This window comes from Lactuca serriola, chromosome 7 (genome assembly GCF_051521515.1).
Source record: "Lactuca serriola cultivar US96UC23 chromosome 7, Lser_US96UC23_V15, whole genome shotgun sequence".
Classification (NCBI taxonomy): Eukaryota; Viridiplantae; Streptophyta; class Magnoliopsida; order Asterales; family Asteraceae; genus Lactuca; species Lactuca serriola.
Window position 1 is genome coordinate 196,142,384 of NC_136414.1, and position 18,051 is coordinate 196,160,434.

The window sequence follows — 18,051 nt, forward strand, 5'->3', positions numbered from 1 at the left end:
CCATCACAAAATCTCATAGTGACTAGCTACAACTATTTATCTTCTTCTCGCACAACTCATAACCTCGGGATACTCTACTCACAAATTGAAACACGGAGAAATCGTCAAGGACTGAGATCACATTAACGATCATCCGAAACCCCATTCTACTACTGATCAAAACCCATGCGAAGCTACTCATAATAACTCTGAAACTAATTGACAATCAAATGCTGCTCCTCCCGGGGTATAGATACAATCTATACATCAAACTCTCAAATCTCAACAATCGAACTAGACCTCGACGAACCAACCGCCTCGAACTCAACCATTGCAATCCCTGAAGAGTCCTTGACCACAATAAGATCCCTGATCAATGGATACTCGCCGTGGATACACTCTCTCTTTCCTGGACATGTACAATATGCATAATCTCGCTCTGTGCCTTGCCTCATCTACCACTAAACCCAAGTCTCATATGCCCGTACCACAAATTCCTGACACCCAATCCTCTAATCCCCAAATTGAACAGAGTGATGATCCCCCCAACAAAATACCACGTTCTCCCCCACTTAGGGTTCAAACCATCGCCCAATGTCCTACCCAATTAACCACACTACAGACTGGCTCTCCAAATGTATCACTCCTAACTCAGGGGACGTACCACCCAACACTCGATGACTTTCCGGAAAATGACCAAATAAATCCAAGTACCTCGAACCCCATATGAAAACCTCAGAATCGTCCCCATGTGACTGCCTCCAATCACCTTGAAGCCTCGGACCGACACACCGCCGGATACCCCACTATTCCGCATTACATCTGACTCAAAATCTGAAAACAATGCAATATCACGCACTTCAACTCTGACTCCTCCCCCGCTTCCCAAATCAGGAAATATTCATAAAAACAATAGACCACATTCTCATTGTCGATACTCAACGTAGACCACGAGGGCCACCACCCCGATATACTCCTCTTTCGCACCTGAAATTGCTAACAACATTTCGCCTTCCTCAATAAGGCACTTCCTTGTTCTCATTCATTTATTCCCACTGATGACTCTTTCATGGAATAAGAATACCTCGTAGAAAACATACTGCCCAAATACTCTGGTGAAAAGGTCGCAACCCCTTGTTACCCCACTGGGTCTACCACCAACTTTGAACCCGGAAGCTCAATATCCCTTCTGCTTCTCATAGAAAATAGCACAACTATAGTCACTGAATGTGGCACCTCCTCTATCGGCCGACTGCTCAGCTCAGACCGTAATCCTCCATAAAGCACCACCTCTACTCATCCCTGAGTCTTGCGACTCTAACTGACATCTCATCAAAATCTCTTGGAAATCAGATCGATTTCCCCCTCAAGGTATGCTCCATTGAAACTCGTTCAACATGGCCCCCTAGTTCCACCCTCTCCCAATCTAAACAATCTCAACGGGATAACTGGTAAAACCAGAAGCACTATCTACCATGAATCATGGCACTCAAACCATGCTATCTCTTCTCAATCTGCTATGGATCATGGTACTCGGACCATGTGATCACCTCTCAATCTGCTACGGATCATGGTACTCGAACCATGTGATCACCTCTCAATTTGTTACAGATCATGGCGCTCGAACCATGTGATCACCTCTCAATCTGCTACTTAGAACCTCTGGAATTTTCCCTGTATCGAGTATGGGTCCTCTACTTTCAGTAGTACGGGCCCATACTACCTGCCACATCTACCCATACTTTCCACGCCGATCTTCCCGTATTTCCTAAGTAGCTACTCAACTTCCCCAATCACTAATCCTGTCATATTGGTCGCTCTCCTGTGAATACTCTCCTCTAGCAGCATACTCATCCGACAAAGGTCACTCCCCAGGCTCTTCCTAGGTTCTCACACCTCTCTGCCATCAACTGCTGAAGAACTCCTTATGATGCCATCCGTCTACCTCCTGAATATCATCATATTCACTTAGTAGTTGACTCCCATCATCAGGAGTTCCACAAAGCACGAAGCAAGCAACATTCGAGCATCGAATAATCTCCACCATCATGTAAAGCCACTCTAGATTACAACTTCACTTTCTCTACACACTCAAAAGTGTCACCCAACTCAAGCAAATCTACCCCACACGGGTATCTAACTACTCTCTCAGTTGGCTCCTCCAATGCTCGTCTAGGTATCTCTCCTAGATTACTCCTCTGCTCAAAGCTCTCTCTAAAAGATTCATGTTGGATATTCTTACTACGTGCATACTCAAAGCACATCACAGATAACAACAGTCCCTAGGCTAAGGCATCACAAATCAGGCAACTCTAGCCCTAACATATGAAACACCTAGCCTATCTTCTAGCATGCAACACTAATATCTCAATAATAACTCATAACACAAATAAGTAAGGGTATTTTGGGAAATCACCGTTCGGGCTCTGGCTGATTGTACACACTGCTCTTTCTCTTTCTTCTCTTAGAAACTTTTGCTCGTTTTAGAAAATCATTTCTTTTGAAAAATTTCCTCAAATCCTCAGTTTGAGTCCAGACATACCCGAAGGTGCATCTAAATCCCTCGAACCAAGGCTCTGATACCAACTGGTAACACCGTTAATTTTTCAAACAAAATTTTTATTTTTAAATCACAAAAATGCTCTTAATACATTTCACAAAAATTCCAATTATCAAATTAACAAAACATAAATCCATAATTGTTTAATTAATGATCCAGGATCCTCCAAAACATAACTCTTTATCTCGTGTGTACAATCAAACCGTCGCCTTCCTGTGATCCTGAGAAGTACCTAAAACACATAACACATAACACGATAAGCACGAAGCTTAGTGAGTTCCCCAAAATACCACACATGCAACACTATAGCCACTCGAGGCTATAACTCCATAAGACCCTCTTGGTCAATGTGTCTCAGTGGGACCCTCCAGTCCCACAACTCTGATGGAACCTCTTGGTCCTACTCTGTAAGCTCAGAACATAGCACATATCACATAAAACAACAATGCATAATATCACAAAGACGTAATGCACAAAATAACACATAAGGCTGGATACATAATTCTTAATGTAAGCACATAAGAGCCTCCGGTCACACATAAGTACCACTCTAGATAAAGTATAGTGAGAAGACTCACATCGGATGGCGAACAGATCCTATAAATATTGTTGCTACACTCCGGCTCCTATCACTAAGCCAAACCCACTAATAACCTCATTATGATCTAAGAACAACCTTCACATTATTAGGTCTATTTATGGTCCACCTATCCGGTCTATAATTAATCCAAGCCCAAATGGGCCCACCAAGGCCCAATACCAAATGAGTTCACAAAAGTCCTCTAATGGCCCAACTATGGCCCAATTTTCCAAATTGGGCCCAAACCCTCACACGGGCCTTACCCTAGAGCCCATCTAAATATTCTTGTCCACATGACTACTCTTGGATGGCTCATCAATGGCCTAATCACCAAAGCCCAATAAAAGGCTCAACACACGGCCCAAGTAAAAATTAGGGTTTCCACATAAAATGATGATTAGGGTTAAGTGTTTCTCACTTAATCCATTAAGGACTTAACCCATTAAGTCCATGATTCCACTAAGCCATCATACAATAAAATCGTCATGAGTTATAACTTCAGTCCATTGATCCAAGTGTGGGTCCCAATAGGCCCAAACCAACAAACCCAAAAATTAGGGTTTTCCAAACCCTAATTAGGGTTTCTAGCCCAATAGCCATCCAACAAGCCCAGAGCAAGCATTTGGGCCGATTAGGGTTCACTATGCCAAGCTCCACCCACTACCACCCCAGGTAGTGGTGGTTATTGGCGGCTCATGGCGGCGACCACCACCACACGGTGGTGGTGATGATTTTTCCTTCAATTCCTTCACCAAAAATGCTAATACGAGACTCATTTCACAAGACATACTCATACTCATCAAAACAAATACACACAGCCAACACCATATGGCGGTTGGTAGTGGTGACGCGGCGGTAGGAGGCGGCAGCCACCACCTCGTAGTGGTGGCAGTGGATTTTCAGCCACATAAACATACATCCCACGCCTCAAATACCGAAAGCAACCCCCACACCCTAGCATGCGCCCAAACAGCCAACTCTTAGGCAGTAGGCATCGCCGGAAAAGCAACAACGGGTCATTCAGCCACCAATTGAAGGTCGGCAGCACCCAAAGGCGTTGGTATCGGCGGTTGAAGCCGACAACGATAGCTGGGGGGTACCGTCGTCACACACCCACACCGGACGGATGAAAGAGGAGTAAGAATCCGAGTGCAACCAACTTACCGAGGGTTTTCAGCCGTCCAAAACTCCCAGCATTACTTAGAGCCCATCGAAGGATTCTGGTGGATCTCTCCGGCTTCTCACCTCGTCACCGGCAGCGGTATTTGGGGCGGCGCTCAACACAGCAGTAGGCGGTACCTTCCCCTTGATCAGAATAGTGAGGAGGAGGGATAGGTTGCGGATTGGAACTCATGTGTGGCGGCTGTATGCTAGGGTTCACGATGCAACGAGGGAATGAACGGGTTTAATCCCGCATCCCTTAAACTTATGCTCTTTTTTTCACTTCTGGCCCCTTCCCAACATTTCTCTTACAAATGAAATCCAATAGTTCCCTTTTAACCCCTGATTCCATAATTCTTCACAAATTAGATCTAAACTTTACCAAGCAACCCCTTTTCTATAAATTATTTACGATTTCAGTCCCCGCCTTCATAAATATTCACAAAACCAATTTGGAACTTACACTTTTAACCCCCAAATTCAAAAATTATAACAATTGGCTCCCCAATACTAACGCCCCGCTAAATATTATTTATTTTAGGGTTATTATTCATTAAATAAATCTTTATCTACTTATTTATTTAATTGGACGGGATGTTACAATTATAATATAAAAAGAGTTAAGTATATGTTTGTGGGATTGAACAAGGTAAGTTACTAATACTTTTTCTTCTAAACCGTGTACCGTATCAACTATAGTTAGTAAAAAAAATTAAAGTTATGCTAATAATCGTACCAAGTATGTACCAATATGTTTGGTTGCTATAAATTAGTAATGGTATATGCATACTTCTATTAATTTTCATGGCACTATTTTAATATATACTAATACGTCGAGTAATTTTGATGATTAGTGAAGAAACTAGTTATGTAGATCTTTTAATTTACTAAAAAAAATTATATTGAAGTAACATTAAAGTAACGTGTTAATTTTGTAATTTAACATGGTAGTAGCCATTAACTAATGCGGCTGAAGGACTTAAATCATCGTCGTAAAACTGTAAACGTTAAATGCAATTGATAATTAATATATGGTTTTGTTTATATATATATATATATATATATATATATATATATATATATATATATATATATATATATATATATATATATATATATATGAGAAAAATGAATATACCCTTAAGGGTATATAAATTTAGGTACCCAATCCATAAAACTACTTAGTTTTGATTAGTTGTTTAATTTTTGAAAAAAAAAAATCCTTAAAACCTACATCTTTCCTTATTCACGATAACAACACAACTCAATTCCTATTTGATTTTCTGCTTCAATTGTCGTCTGGTTGTGAAAGAAAATAAAATTGTCGTACAATTACTAACAGGAAGCCGTCATTCTAACATCAAAGGTTTAATTTCTACTTTCCACTTCATCTATTTTCTTTTCGTTATTAATTACATATTTAAGTTATGAATTTGAGTTTTTACTTTCTCTAACATAACCTTAAATTCGCTCGCATGACATTTCATTTGTAGTTTTTTAATTCTTTTATTAGTTACATAAATCATTATTAGAATATTGAAATTCAAATGGATTTAAGCATAAATTATGTAATTTAGAGTAATGTTCTTCAAAATTTAACGACGTTTTCGTACATTTTTAAATCTTTAGTTAGATGATATATATTTTTAATACTTTTATTGCAATGATGTTATTTAACTAAAAGTAAAAGTTCGATTCTTAAAACGAATTCAAAGAAATTACAAAATTAAAAAGTGAACAAAACTACATAGTTTTGTAGATCGGGTATTTAAACTTATATATCCTTAAAAGTATATTCATTTTTCCATACACGCACACACACACACACACACACACACACACACACACACACACACACACATATATATATATATATATATATATATATATATACTTACAAATGAACTGGTCTCGTCGGTACGATATTTCAATGGTATTCAAAATTGTTTACCATTATCATATCAAGATTGTTCAATTGGTACGGTACTACTATGTTTAACATGTTGACAACCAATTTTATTGGTTCAATTGGTAATATTTTATTAGGTTTTTTTTGGCACAATTTTGACATATGTACTCGTTTGTAGTCATTATTACACGTGATTAGATGGTGTTTATTAGTATTTTCTATTCTGCAAAATTGCTATTACAACTTACAAATGGTCGTTTTTCTTAGTATTTATATAAAATCAAATAATGTTAGAATTCTTTTCTTTATAAAGGTATCATCATTTTTGCCATAATTTTCATATATATATATATATATATATATATATATATATATATATATATATATATATATATATATATATATATATATATATATATATATAAAAGGCTAGGTTATAATGTGGATGGTAAGTATTGTGTGGATGTAGGGATGAATGTGGACCAAGAGTATAAAATACATATTTTAATAGAATACTATAGGGCCAGGTTATAATGTAGATGGTAAGTATTGTGTGGATGTAGGGATGAATGTGGACCAAGAGTATAAAATACATATTCTAATAGAATACTGAGACAACCCGAAATTTATCCCGTCATTTTTAACCACATCTTCCGTTAATAAAACCCGCTTTATTAATTGTCCGTTAACCTTTTGGACTAGGATAATTAAATTGGGACTTTTCATGACTTCGTAAGGGTTGAAACAAATTAGAAACACCCTCAATAATCCCTTGAAATGTTTTAGTTTCAACCAAGTCAAATTACGACCATTTAATCGGGTGCGACCAAAAGCCCCGTTTAACGTCAGTATCAGGTAGATTTCCACCGAGCCACAAACTCAAACCACTATATAAGGGAGAGTAAACCTCATTTACACCCTTTTCACTCTCTCTCTCTCTCTACAAGTTGCTTTCGATCCAAAAACCGCCCATTTCGTGCCCCAAACTAGTAAGTGATCTACCCTAACTTGTTGTTTAGCTCATTTAACATGCAAATTCGTGTTTAAGACATCCAATAGGGACCAAATCATGTGTTTACGGCCCAAGAACACTCTTGGAACGTAAACACCCATAAGTGGGGTTTTGAAGCCCCAAAACCTTTCTAAATCACTCCTAGGGATTAGATATGACTTGTAGACTTGCATGTATGAGCTTAGAACACCAAAACCTTATCATATGGAGAGTAAACAAGAGTTTACGGCCCAAGAACACTCTTGGACCGTAAACCCCTCTTCATCGGCCGTGAACACCTGTTAAGGTGTTAAAATTGCCCTCAACACCTCCTATGGGTTGGGAAAATGTCTAGAATCAACCACAAATGAAGTAGGGGCTTTAAACATCAAAGAAACCAAGGAACTAGGAGTTTATGGCCGTAAACCCCCCAAGGATTGGTCCATGGGTCGTAAACTCCATAAAATGGTCATATGATGCCCCTAACACCCCTTATGACTTGTATAATTGACTAGAAACAAGTATGAACCATCAAAACACAAAAGGAAGGGACTAGTAAGAGTTTACGGTCGTAAACTCTATGTTTACAGCCATAAACTCCCATAAATGGTCTATTTGAGGACTTAGTCACTTCCTATACCCTAGATTTGAACCTAGCCTAATTCCACAAGTGATATAAGACCTTTAAGCATCCAAGAACACACCATCCATGAGTTTGCGGCCGTAAACTCATGGGGATATGGTCTTAGGGCCGAAAACTCCATAAATAGTTTACTCTTGAAGAGTAAACTCCCTAACTAGGCCATACACTCCCTTATTGCAACCCAATAGCCTCCTAGCAATTGACCAAAGTGTTTTCCTCACATTAGGATGTGTTTACGTGTTTAAATTAGTATTATAAACACTAATTGTATGTAAACATATGTCATCATATGTTAATAGGTCACTAAGTGTGTTCAAGTCTCTACTTGGCACCGAGCACCCAACCGGCACCTCCATCCGATCCACTTACAACAGGTGAATTCATACCCCTGAATGAACCTTTTAATGATTTTAACTGCTTGTATAGGGAGAATACAAGTTGACCTGTACAGTTATTATATAAATCACATGTGATTGATAACTGTATAGCAAAATGGATTTTCGTATGTTATACTGTTTTATCCAGCTTAAGATTTTCCAATCTCGCTTTCAACTCTTGTTAACGGTTTTCCAAAGGTTTTCTTCACTTAATCTGTTTTATACAAATCATTTTCAAAGTTGTTATGAAAGGCTTTTCAAAGGATTCCAAAGATTTTCAAACTTGTTTTACAAACTGACATCAAGTCGTAAATTTTCTTATGTGTAAAGATTTTCCAAGGTTTTCATTAGAGTTTTCTTCTATGTTTTTATCTCGTTAAAATGCATGCCTGTATTTGTATAATTATATAAACAATGTTTAAAAGACTTAGGAAGGCTAGTTCGCCCTATTTCCTTTTCCTCGTTGGGATGTGGTCTGGTGGGTAACGGTTATCCGTCCGAAGGTCGTTTAAACATTAGTTATATATCATGTATACACGTATAGACATGAAGGTTTTCATTGACCAGTTCACTTCCCTTGGATAGCAAGGGCATCCTTCCATCCATCATTCATAGATCTTTCGTTAGATGCATGCTTGTACTTGTATAGTTATATAAATAATGTTTGAAAGACTTAGGAAGGCTAGTTCGCCCTATTTCCTTTTCCTCGTTGGGATGTGGTCTGGTGGGTATCGGTTATCCGTCCGAAGGTCGTTCAAACATTAGTTATATATTATGTATACACGTATAGACATAAAGGTTTCCTTCGACCAGTTCATTTCCCTTGGGTAGCAAGGGCATCCTTCCAGTCACCGTTTATAGACCAGAGACACTAGTAACTATTATAGGAATAGTTAGGAAGTTATATTTACTCTTTCTAGTACGAGAATTCCAAAGGAGTCAGTTCATTCGTGAGTCTCTATCATTAGTCCAGTACCTATATTAGAATTCAGTATACGAGATGCATCTTCAGGACACGGATTCCCCCGTTGTCAAGTTGGTAACCAGAGTCTCCTGTAGGGAGAGCGGGCATTGTGTGTATAGATCTATACGGGACTGACACTCCCACACCCTGACTGCTAGCTACAGTCCACGGCCTACTATGCCAAGGGATGACAAATGTCACATTTATTCCGACGCTTGCAGGGCGTCAAGTACTCTAGTGTCAATCAGTATGGTTATGAGTATCACCATGTTTACCTTATAATTCATGGCCTTAAGGTAACGAGAATTAACACTGTATTCTTGAAACAACCCACTTAGGATTACCCTTTGTTTTAGACCTTGCTAGTTGTATCGTTCATTTGATACTGTCTGGGGTCTGTGTTTCTTTGTTTTAGACCTTGCTAGCCGTATCATACATTTGATACTGTCCGGGGTCTGTGTTTCCTTTTATTAGACTGAGCCAGGCGTATCATTCATTCGATACTCTCCTGGAGTCTATGACTTCTTTTACCTTAATCAGCAGGAATTCTGTTGAGGCATATGTTATTTTCCCCTAATATTTTTACTAGTGATATTCTCCTGCTTTTTTTAAAGTCAAATACCGTATTTTGGTAATGATAGTATTTAAGGGAAAATTTCTCTTTAAAACATAACACTGTCGATTCTTGGTAGGAGACTGCTTTTAATTAGAAAATATAGGATTTTCTGGAAAGGGCGCTAATACCCCGTAGATTCTAAACTACTACTTTTCATAAAGTTATTTTGAATAAAAATGCGTATTTATACAAATGACACTAAATACTTATGGACTCACCAGCATTATAAAATGCTGATACTCGCTTTCAAAATAACTTGTATTCTCAGGTCAGCGATAGACAGGTACATCCCAGGAGCTTTGTAAAGACAGCCTAGTACCGAGCTGCATCTATGTTATGTTTTGTAATTACTATGATATTACTATAACATGTAACCGATGTAAAACTATTACTATTAATACAATGGTTGTTGCACTTTGATTACTATACTGAATATGTTGTGATACTTGACATGACGTCATCCACCCCAGAACGTTTCCGCCGTTCCAGTTTTGGGGTGTGACAAATACATATTCTGATTGAATACAAACTCTGACAGAATACATATTCTGATTGAATGAACATTTTGAATAATAACAAATTTTTGAACCATGAGTTGAAGAATAACAACATTCTTAAAGAATATTCATCTATTATTAATATTATTGAAGAATCTAAGGTCCAAAAATAAAAATAAAAAAACAATTTTTACTATCACATTCAATAAAAATACAATGTCATCTTTTGCATTTTTGCCACATTCTATAAGAATACAAGCTTTATAGTAAGTCATTCTTGAAAACAATATTCATTCTATAAGAATACAATTCACCAAAGAATCTTCATTCTCATTCTTGTTTCATGATGTTATATTTTGACATTTTGGTGTGGTGAATCTCAATTGTCATGAAAATGTCTCTTAATTTCCATCCACCGTTGTGTTTCCAAATAACTTTTCTACATTCCGAGTGGTCTTGAAAAAAAACACATACAAAAAATGAAGTTCAAGAATATAAATACATACAACTTGTTGCCTCAATATACATCATTCTTGATACAAACTTTTTCTTGACCGGTTGAGATTCAAAATGTCATTCTTGAAGAAGAACATTCTTCAACTATCATTTGAAGAAGATTTGAAGTGCATCTCATAGAATAACATGTAAAACAAATTATGAAATGATCAATTAAGCATACTCTTAACCAAAATACTCACAGGTAAAACGAATCTAGAATTGCAGGAAGAAAACTTTGATCAATTGAATTGACAAAAAAAATAAAATTAAAAAACGTAGACTTAGATTGAGGGATCGAACAACATACCGATTTTGTGGAATCGAGAACTTACCTAGGAGAAATCGATGATGGCTAAGAGAATAGGGTCGGCTGAATCGATGAAGCACACAGTGGTCAGGAGGGCAGCAGCTTCCTTCGCATCTCCCCAGATCGTGTGTTGTTGCTTCTTGCCTTGACCCTCTCAGATTAGCCTTCTCCCTTCTCTTCACATTTGATTGCTAGAGCAGACCTTGCGCTGCTTTTCCCCTTTGGCGTCGCCGACCCCGGAGACAACGAACTCCCCTCTTCCCTCTGTCTCTTTAACCTCTTCGAACCCCGGAGACGATCCTGATTGCTTACGACAACCGGAATAGCTGACAGCGCACCTAAGAACTTCCCTCTGACGATCTTGACATCTTCGATGGAAGCAGGAGGTGATTTAGTGCCGACGATCTTGACATCTTCGATGGAAGCGGGAGGCGATTTTGTGGGTCTAGATGAAATAGTCAGTAGGGTTTTAAATAAAGTAATTTGCCTAAATTAAAGGGTGAAAGATTTAATTAATTATTTATTAAAATTAAATAATACTTGGTCCATATTAATCCCTACATCCACACAATATTTGTTAATCCATATTTGAACCTACCTCTCTCTTTCTCTCTCTTTATATATATATATAGGGGTAGATAATAATGTGGATATACAACTGTTGTGCGGACGTATGGACATAGCTATTCTATGAGAATTACTAAAAAAAATAGATTGTTTAGTAATGTGAATACGTTCAACCTCACACAACTATTGTCATTTTCATGTATTCTCACTAATTCTTATTAATTTTTGTTTTCACTCATCGTTTTTCACTCATTTTCTTTCTTATAGAATACGAATCAATAAACATTCTGACAACATTATAACAGAAAAAGATTAATACTATATATATATATATATATATATATATATATATATATATATATATAATAACCTATAGACGATTTAATTAGTGAGAATTTGTGATAATAGCAATAGTTATGTAAGATTGAACATATTCACATTATCAAACAACATGTTTTCTTTGTTATTCTCACAAAATAGAATTGTCCGCACAATAGATGTCAATCCACATTTGACCCTAGCTCATTCCCTCTCCTTCTTTCTCTCTCTCTCTCTCTCTCTCTATATATATATATATATATATATATATATATATATATATATATATATATATATATATATATATATATTCTGCTCTATCTTAATAAATGAGTAACTAATTGCCACGTAGCAATTGTTGAGCTCCCTCCCATCATTATTTTTCGCTCAAAGTTTCCATGTGAAGTTCCGAAAATGCCCTTTCTGCCTCTTAAAACCCCATCCGCCTTCATTTTTGCTCCAACGTTGGAAACAATTAAGAGTTTCCAACTTCTATACGACGGATCAGCTCCCAAAAAAATCTCAAGCATTCATCCTTTCCGAGAAATCAACAATCACCAAGATTTTCTCATGTTGATTACGAAGATTAGAATCAATTTCTTGGAAATCTGCTAATTCCACATCCTTATTCTGTTTGTGCAGGCTTTCTCATATTTACTTGAACTTTCAATGTCCAAATATTCATTCTTTATCTTTTTTTTATTCTTCTTGGTTATTGAAATTGATTGCTTAAAGTGGTTTTTTGTAGGTTTGATGTTTCTGAAACCATAATGCCCTTGATATAGGAAATTCTATTTGTTCTCACGTACACTCCTTGAGGATCAAAGAGGTATAAATCGATCGTCACTTATTACCTAAATTTCACCACATAAATTTCTATTGCCCTAATAATTTTTTTTGGCAATTTCATTATTCCGCATTCTTATTCACTTTACATTCCACTTTGTGGTAATTTTGATTAAAGGCAGTCGATTTGGTTCAAGACTGGATATAGAGATGCCATTTAAGTTCAAGCCCAATCTCATGATGAGTAAGTATGGGGAATTCCACATGAAAATTCTTCTTTGGACCAATACCTACTTCACATTATTTTATTTTATTTTATTAATTTCATACAGTTATTCTCCTTCTTGATATGTTTGTAAATCACTAATCGTATTTGGAACATTACCCATGAGTCCATATTTGTAGCATGTTGTTTTGTTGTTATTCATTTTTGAAATTATAGGACACATAATCAAAGGATGGACGATGGCATCGAGTCCATGAAAAGTAGGCAAAAAAATCCCTTTAAACAATTCATCTCTCTTGCATATGCTTCTCAAGATCTTTCAAGATTAGTTGTTCAGGTTAAGTGGAAAGGGTCAAATAAGTCCAATAATCCGCTTACTTTTATGTGGGGAAATGTGAGGAGGAATGTCACCAATAAAGGATCTTTGAAGGATGATGGAGTTGTCGAATGGAACGAAGAATTTGTTATTGTTTGCAATTTCTTGGGTTTCAAAGACGGGTGTTTTCATCAGTGGAAAGTTGCATTCATGGTTCTCAATGAAAGTCCTCGTCCAATTAACATAATCATATATTTTTTCAAGTTTTATTTTATATAATTCTTTCTAAATGATAATACTCATGGATTTTTGTTTTATTCCAAGAATTTATCCAAAAAATTTCGTCCTTGACTAAATTTACAAGCTTTGATTGAGTTGAGATTTTCATCAATCAAGGCGAATTGGAATCTGATAAACTTCGTTTTTATGAATAATCTTGGATAAATTAATGAATTCTTCATTTAACTTTTGTCTAGTTTTGACTTTATATGAAAATCAGAGTTGTATTCCTGTGGGACTACTCACGTAGTATGATTTTGAAGATCTGTTTTGACTTTATTGGGGAAACTTTCTATCGATTTCAATTTCTGTCATAAATATAACTTCCAATTTTTCATCCTTATGTAAATTATATTTGATTAACATATCACTTTCTTTAAGTAAAAGTCATATGTTGGATCAATAATTATTACATACCATCATATGTCCCAAGTTTTACCCCCAAAAGCGCTTGGGTTTGTAGGAGAAATTAATCATAAAATGTGCAAAATATTAAAATATAGAAGATAAAACAGGCTTTGAGTTCAATGATCTGATATTACAGGTATTATATGATCACGTGATGATCAACTATCAATCTCCATTAATCAGAATAGAGATTGATACACGTATTACTCTTAGTGGTTCGTTTTAAGTAAAGAAAAAAGGTTATACCTAAAGCTTTCCGATATTGAAAGTATGCCAATAAAAGGGAAAGATTGTAGCCTTTTTAGTATTTTACCAATTTTAGGCTATAGTTTGTATTTAATTATTCCTAACCATCTTTTATTGTGCCCTTCTTAAAGAGCTACATGAACAAGGATGAAGAAGAACATATATTTAAATTAAATCAACTAGAGCATTTAAAATTCTATTTCTTGATATCTTCTTAGTTTTCCTACCAAAGTTGACTTAGTAAGCAACCTATCCCAAATAACTTTACAATATTTCTCTACAAATAGAGGTTTCCTTTTGTCTTTAAACGTATATAAACTTTAAGTTTCTTTAAACGATCAACACATTAATCATTTATAGCATCCTACTTTGTAAAATGGCTTCTTTTGAGAATTTCAAAAGGGTGTTTTCTTATATTTGTAATGAAACCGGGATGATAAATAGAAAATAAAACTATGTTGTTGTTTAGTACCAATAATTAAGTGTGTTCTTTGGATTTAAGGGTAGGATGTACAATCATTTAATTCTTTTACTATCGGGCTTTCTGGAGTTATTTTTTTAACTCTTTTAAGCTCCTTTTATGATACTATTTCTTGACATGATCAAAGCTTCAAACTGTTTAATTTGTTGATTTATTGTCTACTATACTTTTGAGGTTTGTTATGATATCTATTTTGTGAATTTTCAATGTTGAATGATGTTAATTTACAATATGTTGATTTATTGTCTGCTATACTTTTGAGGTTTGTTATGATATCTATTTTGTGAATTTTCAATGTTGAATGATGTTAATTTACATGTTTTAGTTATGATTATTAGTTTATTATGATGTTTTCCTCGTGTAATAACTGGAATTTGATTAATTAGTATATAGGATGATGTTGATCAAGTGATGCAAACTGCAAAGAAAGCCACAACTAACAGGCACAAGGATTAAAAAAATAATAAAACAATTGCATTTAAAACACCTCAATGTAGGGTTGTAAAGTTCACGAACTGAATGTTCGGCGAACAGTTCATGAACCGTTCGGCGGGAAGTTCATTTATGTTCGTTTATTTAATAAACGAACAAACATAAACAAAATATTTGGTTCGTTTAGTTAAACGAACGAACACGAACAATGCTCTCGTTCATTCATTTACGGTCGTGAACGTTCGTTAACATTCATTCATTTATGTTCGTTTATGTTCGTTCGTTTATTTTTGTTTACGTTCGTTTGTTTATTGTAGGATTGGCTAGAAGGGAAATACTTTTGTCTTTTTGAAGTATTATTTTGTTATTTTAATATGGAATGACAAACAACTTAATGAAACTTTATTGTAGTTTTTGTCGAACAATTAAGTAGAGCGTTATTATTGTATGAAAATGTAGAACATATGTTTGCTTTTGTTTAAGTTCATGGTTGTTTCTTTATGTTCGTTTAAGTTTGTTTGTGTTTGTTAAATGTTATTTTAAGTTCGTTTGACTTTGTGTTCGTTTATGTTCATTTATCAACTAAACGAACGAACACAAACACACTAAATTGTTTAACAAACGAAGAACATAATAAGTTTGTTCGTTTAGTTGTTCGTGTTCGTTTGTTGATCGGTTAAAGTTAAACAAACAAACACGAGCAAGCCTCTGTTTGTGTTCGTTTGGTTCGTTTACAGCCTTACCTCAATGTGTTCGACATAAACTCTAGAATTCAGCAAAGGTCCAAGTAGAAATGAACAACAAGATTCCAAAATTTAAGGATCATCCAGTAAACAAAAAGGTAAAAAAATTACTATTCTTTGTAATTATTTAAATTTAATGAAATTAAGATTTTTGACCTAATATTGATTTTTGAGCTCGTTGTCATTTCATAAAAGATATCGCATGTCTAGAAAACATTTTTATAAAACATAATAGTGTCAGAGTACAAATCCCCATGAAGATCTCATAATGCGGAATACAAGGCATGTGTGTGATGTGCCACTACCGCGCCAACTCCTTCCCCTTCGAAGAAGAGGTACCTGAAACCAAAACTGAAAACTGTAAGCACAAAGCTTAGTGAGTTCCCCCATCATACCACATACCATACAATCACATATCATACATACTGCCGGGCAATTCTGGGGTGCCCAACCTACCCGGTACGACCATTCTGGGGTGTCGACCTACCCATGTCAAGCCGTTCTGGGGTGCTGACTACCCGTGTCAAGCCATTCCGGGGTGCTGACTACCCATCGGTCCTAACAACCGATCCTCGGGGATTATTTCACCCCCTACTGCTACTATCACATATATCATAACATAACATATTATCAGACATATATGGGGTGTCCAATCTACCCTTCGGTCCTAATGACCGAACTTGGGGACTATTCCCCTCCTACTACCATTATCGCATCTAACATATCATGCCAGCATATAAACATATCATCACATACTGTCAGACATATCTGGGGTGTCTGACCTACCCTTCGGTCCTAACAATCGAAATCTACTACTATCACATATACATATCATACCAGCATATAACATATCAGGTAGTAGCAAACCTAGATGATATCACAAAGACAATCATTTACCATACAACTCCTACTGGCGGGCCGGCATTGTGGCCGTAGACCCACCGCTACTAGAAGGTAACTCACCTCAAAGTAGATGTTGATCTGTGTGGGAACTGACAGTCTGCTACTGCTGCTGCCCCGGGAATCCTCCGGCTATAATCCCCACAAAACACTCAGTCAAATACTGCTAAACGACCTCAAGGTAAAATGATCATTTACCCTTAACCAAACCAAGATTCAAATTCAAAGTCAACTTCCAGTTGACCCGACTCGCCGAGTTGGCTTGCCAACTCGCCGAGTCCCTATCCATTCGATTGACCATAATCCCATCTCTACTCGTCGAGTTAGGCATTGACTCGACGAGTTCTCCTTCTAAACCAAGGTCCAATAGTCCTTCATCCTACTCGCCGAGTTGTATGAACAACTCGTCGAGTTCATCTTCATCCGAAGAACATTCTATGCTGAGACTCGCCGAGTTGTATGAACAACTCGCCGAGTCTGTTCTTGAGGCAAGAAGATTGCCTTGAACTCACCGAGTCAGGGCATTGACTCGCCGAGTTCCTTCATGGGTGAGTCTGGCTTCCGACTCACTGAGTCACACCCCATGACTCACTACTCCACCCCGCAAACACGAAAAGGGGGAAAACTCGGGGACTTGCGACTCGACTTGCCGAGTCTGTCACATGCAAATACTATATACTCGATTTTACTTGAATCCAAATCATTCCATTCATAAATCTGGGTTTCTAGGGCTCGATTAACACGTAAAGTTTCCAACTTTACGTGTAAATAAACACTAATGAAGGTTTTAGGGCTCAAAATGCACTAAAAGAGTAGATCTAGGGCTTTCATGCAATATGGCTCCATAAAGGCAGTAGATCCAAGCTCCTGGAGCTCAATCATGCTTAGATCTAGAGGCTAAACAACTTATTACAAACCCTAATACACAATCAAGCTTGGGGAAAGGCTCAAGAAGGACTTTCATGGAGCTATAAGGGACTATAAGCATGAAAACAGAGGGAAACTGAGTTATACCTCAAGGAAATCACTGAAGTAGCACCAAGATGTCTGGCCTCCTTCTTCTCTTCTTGATCTACTCTCCTTTCCTCTCAAAATCTTCAAGAAAACACACCAAAATGCTTCAATCTCACAAGGAACAAGGCTTGGACGAAGTAGAGAGCTCTGAGGGTGAAGGGGGAGAGCTTGGGGCGGATAAGAAGGTTTAAATAGGGTGCAAGCCCTTGAAATTTAGGGTTTCATCAGACAGCGGGGACTCGCCGAGTCCAAA